Source organism: Gracilinanus agilis, chromosome 6 (genome assembly GCF_016433145.1).
Source record: "Gracilinanus agilis isolate LMUSP501 chromosome 6, AgileGrace, whole genome shotgun sequence".
NCBI classification, from domain to species: domain Eukaryota; kingdom Metazoa; phylum Chordata; class Mammalia; order Didelphimorphia; family Didelphidae; genus Gracilinanus; species Gracilinanus agilis.
Genome location: NC_058135.1, coordinates 64,524,774 through 64,537,934, shown reverse-complemented (window position 1 = coordinate 64,537,934; position 13,161 = coordinate 64,524,774).

Sequence of the window (13,161 nt, the reverse complement as noted above, 5' to 3'; positions counted from 1 at the left end):
ATTTCTGTTAAAAGTTAGTGAAAATAAAGGTGTATTTTTTTCTTCATTCAAATTTTGAACTCTCTGAAATCAATCCATGGGCTCTACTTCCCACCTCCAGAGTTCTACCCACCTGGTTATGAAACCCTGGACTAGATAATCATTAGGGTGACTTCTAAATCTCATATGCTTTGCTTTTATGATTAGTCATTGCTTTCTTTCAGTCACATCAAATTAGTGACATGCAGATTTCAAAGTCTAATGTCTCCATCCACATCGATACATAATGGATCTATTGGGTCTTCCTGTTGTGAGCATTTCCTCAACCAATGCAAATTACATCCCTTCCATTCCATGGGTTCTTATGGCCCCAAATGTATCTTGTGACTAAGCTTCGATGATGTGTTGCTCAGGAACTTAGATGCCCTGATCTTTTAACAGCAGTCTATTACCCTGCCTATCCTGGAGGTCTCTCCCATAAGGAACATGCCCTGATGACACAATCTCCAAAAAACTAAAGAACCAAAGATCCCTTCCTCCATGTAGAGGGTATGGAATGGCTACAATGCATATGACTCTCTTCAAAGCTGTTCTGGATTCTAAAGTGACTTTAGTTGTTCTGAGTTCTTGATGAAAAGTTTATCATTCTATGCCAGCATGTTAATTTTTTTCCAATCAAAATCATCTTAGGAATATCTTGATTATTAGCTGGACCTTTAATAATCTATTATTTTCTTCAATGATTTGCAAAATTATACTTAGGGGTCAAAATCTGAAAGTCGAAATTGTGATGTATCAATGGATCTGATTTCCTTTCTTCACAGATTAAGAAAGCACCATCTGTGAGATCTCCAGGACAAAAGAGGGCATGAGGCAGGGAAGAGTCTTTCTCAGAACACCTCACCTAAGGAGGAAACTCTTTGTTCATCACTTCTTATAAAGGTATGCACAAATCAGTGAATATCGTCAAGTGCTAGTAAACTTCTGTTAAGCCTCTCAATAGAGATGTTCTGCTATCTATGATTGGAGTGGAGTGGAGTGGATACCCAAACTGATAAAAACATGGAATCTTGCTGTATTGAGGTAAATATAGTTCTAACATTTGTCTTAATCTATGGAACCATGATTTCATTATTATAAATATTATTTTTACTACTACAGATCTTAATTAAACCATACCTTCTTTCTCTTGTGTGATTTTTGTGTGGCCATGGCCACCAACCTTCAACTCTTCCCTTGATCTGGGATGAGGCTGACTCACTCAGTACAACTATATTCAATCTTAGCAGGTTGGGATAGTTCCCCAAAAGGCAGCCCTGATGTTACAACTCACTCTCAGGGTCCTAGGAATAATTGATATAGTGAAGCTATACTTATATATATTTATGTAAATATATATAAATATGTAAATTTATATATATATAACAAATATATATTTGTTATTCAGAGATTTAGCTGCTAAGTCCCCACTATTTGCTTCCAATTTAAACAGATCAGCCAAGATGATATCATTAATTATTAGTCAGCCAAAGAGGCAATAATCATTTATTAAGTGTTTCCTATGTGCCAGACATTGTGCTAAGACCTACACACACTCACACACCCCAAAAGACAATCCCTGATCTCAAGGAGCTCATTGCCTAATGAGAGAGACAGCATGCAAACAACTAATGCAAATAATCAAACTATATACAGGAGTTGAATGAAGTGTGGGATACCAGGTTATAAAGATGAGGAAGGAGAGAATTCAGCACTCCCTCACTTTTCTCCATAACCGTTTTCCCAAATCTAGCCAATGACCTGCAGGTCATTCATTGGTTCTTCCAGTATTTCATGGATACCACCGGGAATGCACTGTGAAAATTCATCCATTGTCTTTGATTTTCACTACATGGCTTATCTACTTTATTTTCAATTCATCCATGTCTTTGATGTCTTACATATTACTTCTTATACATATATTACTTCTTATACATAATTCATCATCCAGGCAAAGGTGGATATCTGCTTACACCAATCATAAAGCTATATATGGCTTCAGTAAATATACTCATTCATATTTCCCGATTACTACGTGTACCTTCGAGCTTGTTTATTCAAAGATGTTCATGGAACATCTCAAATAGCATTTCTGTGTTTTACTAATGCAGTTGAATTCAGCATTCATTTATTGTCTAGGTGCCAGATATTAGACTAGGTGCTAAGGCTACAAAGGCAGAAAGATACAATGGTCCCATATTACAATGGCAACTGATGTCGGTAATAACAGTGCTGATACAAAGTGCTTTCTAATTCCTCAAAGAAAGGTTAAGTTTTGCCTAGCATCATATTTTATTTGTCAGAGTTTCTAAAGCAATCTCTTTTGGAAAAATTAAGTGTTTTATTAGAAACTGAATAGTTCACTTCGATGCAAACAATAGAGCTTGCCTTAGTTACTGTTTACATTCAGATTAATTCATCTTAATGCATAAAGTGTCCAACATAATTAATCTTGAATTTACTTGATTTAAATTCTTTTTAATTGAGTAACATTTATGGAATTTATAGTAACTAGAAGGTAGTAGAGGGACCGAGTAGATAGACAGCCAATCTTGGGATCAGACCTTGGCTCTGACGTCTGCTGGCTGTGTGTCTGGAAAATTTTTTAATCTATCAGTGCTTCAGGCTGATAGCCCCCTAAGACTCTAAGTAGTATATGAGTTATTAGCCTGTGTCTGTAGAAGAAGCTTCTGTACTGGAATTCCAAATATCAACACCTGATGAGGTCATGGATCCAAAAGGATATATAAATCGAGTGACATTTCTATCTAATTCTATATATCTGTGTGTCAGCTATACATATGTATAGAGAGAAAAATTTTGGTCTTGACCTATAATCTCATTAGTACTTTCTAGTATGGGATTCCTTTTTATTAATTTAGACTATTACTTGCTCTGTTAAGTCACATAGCCTTAAGAGAGTTGGCTGTCTCCCAAGTAGTTAGATTTGTATGTATATGTATGTATGCATGCACAAATATAGACTCATAATATTTTTTTAATAATTTGGGAAGAGACTAAATTTGTGACTTCTCTCATACAGGGAATTTCTGGGGAGATAACTTGCTCTCCATGTGCGCACTGGCCAACTACTCTGCAATCCAGAGTGACTTGGGCACTGAAAGTTTAAGTGATTTACCTGAATTTGGTTAAGCATAGGATTTTAACTGATCTTCCTGATTTTTGAGATCTACACTCTTTTCTTTATCGTCTTTCCTTCCCCCTGTCTCTTTGCTGTGTCCTTCTGTCTGTCACTTTCTCTCTAGACAGACAGATAAATAGATAGAGATCCTCATAGAGCAGCATTTATAATAATAGATTTGTGTATGCTTCTTGAATATTGGTTAGCCTTGTAACTACCTAGTTAAATATTCTGGAAAGTATTTCCCCAAGCAATGTTGAAAGAATGCAAGCTACAGTCTTACAAGGTGATAATCTCACCAACTATGTACATGATACTGTGTAATTAATTTGAAAGGCCAGTTTCCAGAATGTTTCAGCTTTGTCTGCCTTTCTGGATCAAAGGGAACAATGATCTCATGAAAAGAATGTGGTGGATAAGCTGATCAGTTACTACTTATCAGCTTTGCCCCAATGGTGGGGCCAGCCAGACGTGTTCACATTACTTGAACATGATGTGCAGGCCTAGTTATACTTAGACAAGAGTGATAAAGATAAAGTAATGACTTCATTTTCAGTGGGGAACCAGTCTCTGTTCTCTGGAAATAACCAGACATTTAAAAACCACATGTAAGAAAAATGTCATCTCCAGGAATGTTCTGCCCATGTACAGTAGTATTTATAGTCCTTTCTAACTGTTAGATAAGGACTCCTTAATCATACATGCAGCCAACTTGTATTGGGAGAAGAAAAGGATTTTATTTTATTTTTTTCCCAGGAAGGGGAAGAGATCTTTTCAAAGTTAATCCTCTGTGTTATTTCTTATCATTTCAGTTCCGACTAATGATTAATATTAGATGGTTTTGTTTTTTGCCTAGAAATAATTCCCAAACTCCAGGTCTGAATGTTGGTTAATGTTTTCTTAAAGTTCTCCACGGAGACCTGCAACTATAGAGTTGTGTTTGTCCCCAGAGAACTTTGAACAGATAGAATCACTGCCTGGACAGGTTTCAAAACCAACAGTTAACCAAAAACGGACTTTAGTAAACCTGCAGGAAGAAGCTCACCTCTGAGTTTCTTCACAACACTTAGATTCTGCTCTGTCCCTGGGATGACCATCAAGAATGAAAGACTGAAGAGAGAAAAATGAATCCCAGCATTTACACCTTTCTGGTGTGGCTGATGCTTGAGCCCCTATCAGCTACCTTGCAGTTGGTCTGACCCATCCCCACCAAACACTCTGTTGACTTTGCTTTGCTCAAGGTCCAAATCTTTAACTTCTAAGACAGGATGTGAATTTTATTTGATTCGAATTGACCTAGTTGAGTGTAAGGCACAAAGTACTCTGTATAGTCAAGGAAAACTTTTCTTATAGTTATAGGTGATATTCATTTATCCCCTGAAGTTTTAAGACTTCGATTTAGGCGATCTTTCCTTAGATCACTTCATGCTCATTGATTAAGGTCATAATAAATTGCCTTTAAGAAACTCCTTAAGTTCCACCAAGTGCTTTCCTTATTGCCATTCTCTGATACAGGTGATGCAAGTATTAATAACCCCATTTTATAGAAGAGAATCCCATGAGTAAGAGAAGATAAGAAATTGAATCCAGATCTCTGGTCTCCAAGTCCAACACTCTTTCTACTAGGCTACTAAAAAGAGTTCCTTTCCTAGAAGAGTTAATTTACGAATCTCATTGAATTTCTAGGAAAACCTATTACATGACAGGGCGAATGCCATACTGAATAAAGGTCACATCAGTGTGAGACACTTTAAAACCCAGGATTACTAAAAAAAAGTGAAATCATCCATTCCCAATAACTTGGGCTTATATTCTCAAAACAATAAGGTTACATACTTCATGGATTCTGTTCTATAAAGTTTCCAAAGATCTTCCCAACTAGTGTAATACAGTGCTTTCTTTGTGAGCGAGTAGAGTAGCCAGTCTCTTGCTTTTTGTGATGTGAGTGGCACCAAAAAGTTTCATTCACCCCTGAAGAAGATCTTTCCACTCAAGAGCCATTTCTATGATTCCACAAAATCTCACTAATTTAGATACATTCCTTTCAGAGCCATCCTTCTTCCAAGGGTGGTATTTTAAAATATGATACCCACTGAGGCAAGAGTAACCCGCTGCAGCACCATCCCTTTAGCTTGAATTAGTTTTTCTCTCAAGTGGGCAGCATAATCAGTTTCCTAAAATGTGAAGGATGAAGAGAATTGCAAAAAGGGGAGAGGTAAAAAGGCTACAGAAAGGGATTGATACATTTTGACCTAGAAAAATCCTTTAGACAGTATCTGGCCCAGTTATCGCATTTAATGGATATGAAAGACAATGAAGAAAAGCTTTATAATTTTGTTCTAGGGAAATCCTTTTAAAATACTTTTTAAGATGGCAATATAATAATAATGAATAATAATGGCAGTGGCAACTCATTGTTTTAAATTTTATAAAGTACTTTCCTTACAATTTTGTGATATAACTAGTTCCATATAGTGTTTGTTCATTTTACAGATGATGAAATTGAGGCAAAAAGAGGCAATTTCTTTCTGGCTTTAAAATATTGAAAAAAGCTCTAAAACATGATTCAAGAAACAGATTTTAGTCTTGTCTCTGCTGTTGTCTACATGACCTTGGACAAGGTATTTAAGCGCTTGATGCTTCAGGATTCTTACCTGAAAAATCAGGGGCTGGTCCAGGGCATTCCTAATTCTAAGCTTCTAATGTAATGATGATTTCAATGCCACCCTAGTGGCCTGAAAGATTACCTCCTTCTTCTTACACACCTCCTTTACTATCATTATCAGACAGTGATTTGGGCAAGAAAAGAATTAATGATTCTGTGTGTGTGTGTGTGTGTGTGTGTGTGTGTGTGTGTGTGTGTGTGTGTGTGAGAGAGAGAGAGAGAGAGAGAGAGAGAGAGAGAGAGAGAGAGAGAATGAAAAAAGCTTTGTGTCTGTTTCTGCCTATGCAAAACCCTCCTCTATATCACAGAATCCCCAATTATCAGAACTGAAAGGGACTCCCAGAATTCTGCCAGTTTAAACTTATACCCATAGAGGAATTTCTCTAAGATCTCCAATAATTGATTATCGAGCCTCAGCTGAACATCTCTAATAATGGTGGAGAAGGTACGAGTCCCTTCCCCATCTCATCAGGTAGCCCATCCTACTTTCAGACAGCTCAGACTGTTAGTAAATTGTCCTTACAATGAAACCAAAAATCTGCCTCTCTCCCACTTCTACCCATTGCTCCCACTTCAAGCTTATGTGGCCAGCAGGCCAGTTCTTCAAAACTCAAAGATGGCTGGCATGTCCTCCCTAAATCGTCTCTTCTCCAAGCTAACAGCTAGATATTTTTATTTTTCTAACTGATCTAATTTGTCAGTGCCATGTCTAAAATGTAATAGTCTGAAATTAAACCAAATATTCTAAATGTAGTCTGCTCAGGGCAGAGTAAATCAGGCCTTTATTTGGAATATTATATCTCGATTCATGTAGCCTAAGATTGTATTACATCTGAAAAATATTATAACTCTATGAATTAGGAATAAAGACTTCATTAAGATCAAGAATTCCCAGGTGAAGAAATTCATTCTCTCAGTGCAGACTTCTGGAATTTAGAGATGTGCCCAGAGTAAAATGAAGTTAGGGGAGAGGGAAGTCTTGAACTGAAGCCTTCTAGGCTTCAGTTTTAACCCTCTTTCACTTATACCAAGCTACCTCGATAGATAGCTTTGAATTGGTGTTATTAATAATCACCATTATTATTAATAGTATTAGTATTTGCTCCGATTGGGTGTGGGAATTACATGAGCTTGCTTTTCAAACCATCACCTTTAGCTGGAATATGAACTTGAACAAATTTCAAGAGGTACTAGAAGATAGAAAGGCTTGGCGGCCAATGGTGGTCCATGGGGCGATAAAGACTTAGACATGATTGGACAACTAACTGAACAGTAGTAACAACAGCGATCACCATGTTAGGTACATTTTAAAGGAAACTAACCATTATTTTCATGACAAAGAAACCAAATTGCAGTAAGAATCATGGGGAAAGAAAGGTCCTTTAAGTGGCAAAAGTAGGAAAGCTGAGTCATGTGGGTCATTTGAAAAGGTTTAAAGCTGAGGCAAGACTCACAAACCAAATCTCAGATGAGCAGCATAAATTAGCTCAGGAAGCCTAGAAGGAGAAAGGAGATGATCTCAGAGACTCTTCTGTTTTAAGCCAAAAAACCAGAGAATTTCTCAGGAGACAAGGCAGATAAGGGGAGGAAGAATTAAAAATCTTAAAACATATCCAGTTCCCGTCAAGGCAGCACAATTTAAGTTGGTTATTGACCCCTCCAGGGAAGCTTGTTTCCCTCAGTGTGTGTGTGGAGTTGATAAGAAAAGAATTTGGGCCAAATGGTGAGAAAGGTAAATAATTAACCACTTCCTTCAACAAAGAAAGGTAAGCTGAGATCTTCAGGTTGCACCCAAAGAAAAGAAATGTTAATAGCAGACAGTCTAGAGTCTGAGGGTTTTCTCTTCTCCATCCTTGGCCTCTTGGCTACTTTCCCTTGGCTCTGGGGGGCCACTCCCTTTGCTCTAGGCTGAATAGGTCACACAGCAGGGATCAAAAGAAACCCCTTTCTAACACTGCAAAGACATGTTATTTTCTTCAGTGTTTAGCATGTTTGCTCAGCTGCTTCCTGGAGGTAACAGTTTTATGTGCACAGTTCTTCCATTTAATTGGGGATAGAGGAGAAGAGGAGAGGAGTGGAAATGTTGCACATAGTTAAGAGACAAACCCTACAGAAGATCTGAGTGAGCTGTCTGCTTATGATTATCCAGTGGAAACCATTTCCTATTGAGCCTTTATAACTGTGCCTAGAGAGCCATCAAGTTTCCAGTCATGCTTGGGGAAAAGGAAGCATTTCCCTCAATTTTTTCCTTTCTTTGGGTGCCTCCTCTTTTGTTTCTGAAAGGTTCAAAGGTGGAATAAACAGAAAAATGACAATATGATGATCAAGAAGGTCACAATTGGGGGCAGCTGAGTAGCTCAGTGGATTGAGAGTCAGGCCTAGAGACGGGAGGTCCTAAGTTCAAATCCAGCTTCAGACACTTCCAAGCTGTGTGACCCTGGGCAAGTCACTTGACCCCCATCATCCACCCTTACCACTCTTCCACCTAGAAGCCAATACGCAGAAGTTAAGGGTTAAAAATAAAAAAAAAGTCACAATCATTTTTTTAAAAAGTAAAAAAAAGGCACACTGGGTAGAACACCTGGCCAGGAATCAGGAAAAGCCAAGATCAAAACTGACCTCAGACATTTATTAGGTGTGTCACTTAACATTGTTTACCTCAGTTTCCTCATCTGTAAAATGAATTGGAAATGGAAATAGCAAACTACTCCACCATCTGCCAAGAAAACTCCAAATGGGGTCACAAAGAATCAGACAGAAAAATGACAGAATAACAAGGAGTATGACCCAAGAATAGTCCAAAAAGTGTATGGAGTTATTTTTTTAACTTTCCAGAGCCTCATTTTTCTCATCTGTAATGAGGGTCTGGTCTAGATGGGTTCTGAGGACCTAGCTCTAGATCTCTGAACATTTGTTTCTGTACTTTGGCCTTCTTAATCATTTTGAAACTTAGTTATAATCTTTGCAGAAAGTATAGCAGAAACTGTTGCATTAGAAGGAATAAGAGTGTAAAGAATCCCCCCTTTCCCTCAGTCCATGGTCTAATAGTCCTGGAGGAGGAGGTGGAAGTCCTGAATTATAGGTGAGGCTCTCTCAATGATAGAGCATTGTGACTTGGGCAACTCATTCTTATTGTTTGATCCCATCCAACTTTGGTGATCCCATCACAAGTTTTCTTGGCAAAGATCTTGATTTGTCATTTGTTTCTCTAACTCATTTGACATATAACAAGGTTAAATGATTTGCCCAGGGTCACACAGGTATTCGATGTCTAAGACTGGATTTAAACTCAGCAAAATGAGTTCTCCTGACTCCAAGTCTAGCATTCTAGCTACTGTACCACCTAGCTGCCCACAAATCATTATTCTTTTCTCCATTTGCTCTGCCACTCTATTCTTTAAGTATCATAGGATTTAGAGACATAAGGGACCATGACAGAACTTAGCCCACAACCTAGAACATAGTGGGCACTTAATAACTGTTTATTGACTATTGACTGATGACTCATTCATTTTAGAGATGAGGAAACTGAGACACCTTTCCATTTATAGAATTAGGATCTTATGATGACTTATCTAAGTCCCCTGGGGAACAAAAAGTAGCAGGAGCAGGATTCTCTTTAGATCTATGATCCTATGGCGACTTACTCAGAGGCATATGAGTAGAAAGCATAAAGCCAGGTTTCAAATAGAGAGTGCTTCCCAATACCTTAGCAGCCTTCATTTTTCTCATTTATAAAATAAATAAGTTGGACTACTTGTTAGATGATCTCAACCAATGATTCCTTTCATCTAGGAGTATGATAATAAATATTAAACAACCAGTTCTCAAAAAAAAAAAAAAAAAACAACCCACACACAGAGGACACATTTTTCATTTTAATCTGCATTATTAACATTTTCCTATAACTTAAGTTTTAAGTCTAGACACCCAACAAAATAATAAATTAAACTTTGATTGTTTAGCATTGGTTAATAAAATGCTCACATTGAAATTTTAATAACTGGCTCCTTAATTATTTCCAGTATAGCCCTGCTTCCATCTCTGACAATTCTATATTTTTTGATTCACAAAGTAGAGTTTCTGGGACTAAAGCTTTAAACTCTAAAAAATCATCTCCTTATTCCAATGCATTTAGCAAAGTAACTCTGGCATACCCGAAGGAGTGAAGAATGTTAGAGGGAGCAGAGCCAGATTGTACATACCAGAAAATCGGAAGTGATAACTATAATAAAAGTTAAAATAATGTTCCAAGTGGTGAATGTACAGGAATTTTTAGAGGACATTTCTAGTAGGTCTTTTCCATCTTTCATATTATAACTGCTTTTTGTTTTTAAAAAGCAGCATGCCTTTGTTTAGCGTAGACTTTCAAGGAACACAGAGATTTAAGGAATTTACTTATATACATAATATATGCATACTTCACATATACACATATATCTATATATACATGTGTTCTTATATTCACATATATCGACACATATGTATATATGCAGAGATGTATTCTGTGTGGTTATACATGTATTGTACTATGCATATGGACATATTTAAAATAATGCTGCTGAAGTATGAAGATTACTCGGAAATATTCTATATTATAGATAATAATTAAATGAGCGGAAAAGTTGTGAGAAGAGTTTATATCAAGACTTGCTTTATTGGCTTTAATTAGAAGTTCTCTTTGATACATTTTCTTGTGTTTTTAGGATTAAACAGGGAAGGAAGGAAGGATGGAGAAAAGAACCGAGTCTGAGGACAGAACAATTGGGAGGTGGGGCAAGGAAGAGGCCCTAATGATGGACTGGACAGAAAAGGAGGAGGGACAGGAGGAATGGAGTGTCAGCAGTGTTCTTTCAGGATTGTAGAGGGATCCAAGAGAAGGACCAAGAAAAGGCCATAGGATGGAAATGTCATTGGTGACCTTTGAGAGAGCAGATTTAGGATGCTGGTGGTAATAGAAACCAGAGTTCAAGGATCAAGTTGTTTGGTGATTGATGAGGGAGGCCACCTAGTCCAGTGGAAAGAACACTGCCTCAGAAATTAGAGCACCTATATTCAAATCCTACAAGTGACATTTGTGATTTGTGTGACCTTGGGTAAATCCCTAGTAGATTGAGAAGTATACTTAGAGCCTGTCAGGCCTGAATTTGAATCTTGCTTCTGCCACTTGTTAGCTATGTGATTCTGGGCAAGTCATTTAATCTCTCTCTGACTCAGTTTCTTCATTTGCAAAATAGGAAAAAATGGTAAGTCTACCAACAGGGTTGTTGTGAATATTAAATGAAATAATGTTTATAAAAAGTTTAGAAAATATCTAAGTATATAAATGCTAACCATCACCATCACCATCATCATCATCATCACCATCATCGATCTCCTTAAGCTTTAACTTCTTTTTTTAAAAAAAACCTTTACCATATGTCTTAGAATCTATACTCTTGGTTCCAAGACATAAGAATGAAAAGAGTTAGGCAATGGGGATTAAATGACTTGCCCAGGGTAACCCAGCTAGAAAGCATCTGAGGCAGTATTTTATTGCAGGACTTCCCTTCTCTTGCCCTGATTCTCTATTCACTGAACCACCTAGCTAGCCTGAGCCTTAATTTCTCAACAATTTCTGAACAATTTAGGTTAGATAACCTCTAAGGTCCTATTCAACTGTAGATCAGCTATTAGGTCTCAGAAGAAGATAAAACTCTTCTGTGTTATTTTCAGCTTTTCAGAGCCTTTCCATCTCTGGCATCTCATTGAACCTTCTTTGGTGAATAGTTCAGATAAATTGTAATAGCGAAATCATTTTACAAATGAGGAAGCCAAGACATCGGAAGGCTAAGTTACTCGGACAAGATCATATAGCTAGTATGCTGAATTTCCAAACTTCATTTCCTGCCTCCTAATCAAGTTCTGTTCCTTCTAGACCCCTGGGGTCCCTCCTTAATTTATGCAACATTGGTACCACACGTTTGTGCCTGTCCTAACTTTCCTACTAAGTCTTCTCTGAGGCTCAGCAGGATGCTAGGTGGGTGAGGAAACCCAATAGACACTGATAGCTTCTATCACATTGTCCTCAGATCCAGCATCTGATCAAGGCTTCAGGAAAATGAAATAATCTTTCAAAAAAATGAAAAAAGTCTCAACACAAAGTGGAAAAATACCTAGGCAAAAAAAAAAAAAAAAAAAAAAAAAAAACACTTCCCCAAGTGGTCCTTTAAAAATGGAAGCTTAATGCGGATAGAGACCATATTCTACTTAAAATATGTACGTTCTGAATAATTCCTATTGGTTCTAAAGGTTTAGAACTGGAAGAAACTTTAGAAGGTTATCTAGTCAATATGGAAATGAGTTTTGAGTGACAATACATGTATATATGTATAACCCAGTGGAATTGCTTGTCAGCTTCAGGAGGTTGGAGAGAAGAGGGGAGAGAGAGAACATGAATCATGTAAGCTTGGGGAAATATTTTTTAAAATAAAATAAGAAATATATTTTTAAAAGATCCTAAAAAAAGAAATGTATCTAGTCCACCTTCATCATCTTACCGATAAAGTAACCGAGGCCAAGAGGTGCTAAAATAATTTGTTCAGTTGCCTAAGAAGTAATCATTAGAGTCAGAATCCAAACCCAAGTCCCCTGACTCCAACTCCAGCCCTCATTCAGCTGTCCTAATAACTCTTCTAACTAAAAATGGTAAAAAGATAAATCATCATCATCAGAAAGAAGGGAAGGTAATTAAATGGCTAAAAATCTCCCTGGGAAACGCATAGATGACTTCCTGTGTGGTGCTGCAATCCTCTGTTTATGCTGATCAGAGACTCCAATGTCAACTGGTTAGATTCCAATGAGTCTGTCAACATCAGTATTTTCCTGTACCCTGGCAAGACTGGATGTCCTTACAAGGCTCTCCAAGTAAGTGAGGTATATGTATATATATATTTTTAATTTGGGATTTATAAATTCAACCTAAAGGGGTGGTATAAGTGAAAGATAGACTATATGGAAAACATCCATATTCCAGAAGTAATTATATGAATTCTGAGATATGGTTTTACATATAGGTTCTGCATTTAGATGTAACAAAATGACTTAAAAGACCATGTTTATACTCTGATTCTTCATATAATGAAGAAATTGAGTCTTTGTTAGTTGGATTATTTTGTTCTGTTGTGTGTGTGTGTGTGTGTTTTCCAACTGCTTGATTTGTTAAAGGTATGGCTGCCGAACCATGTCAGGCGGGATTGTTATTCACCATATTATTAATTCATGATGCTGGCCCCAGATGTTTCATTTTTTGAGGCACTGGAGATGTAAGTTACACAGTAGGCAATCTAGGCTAGGT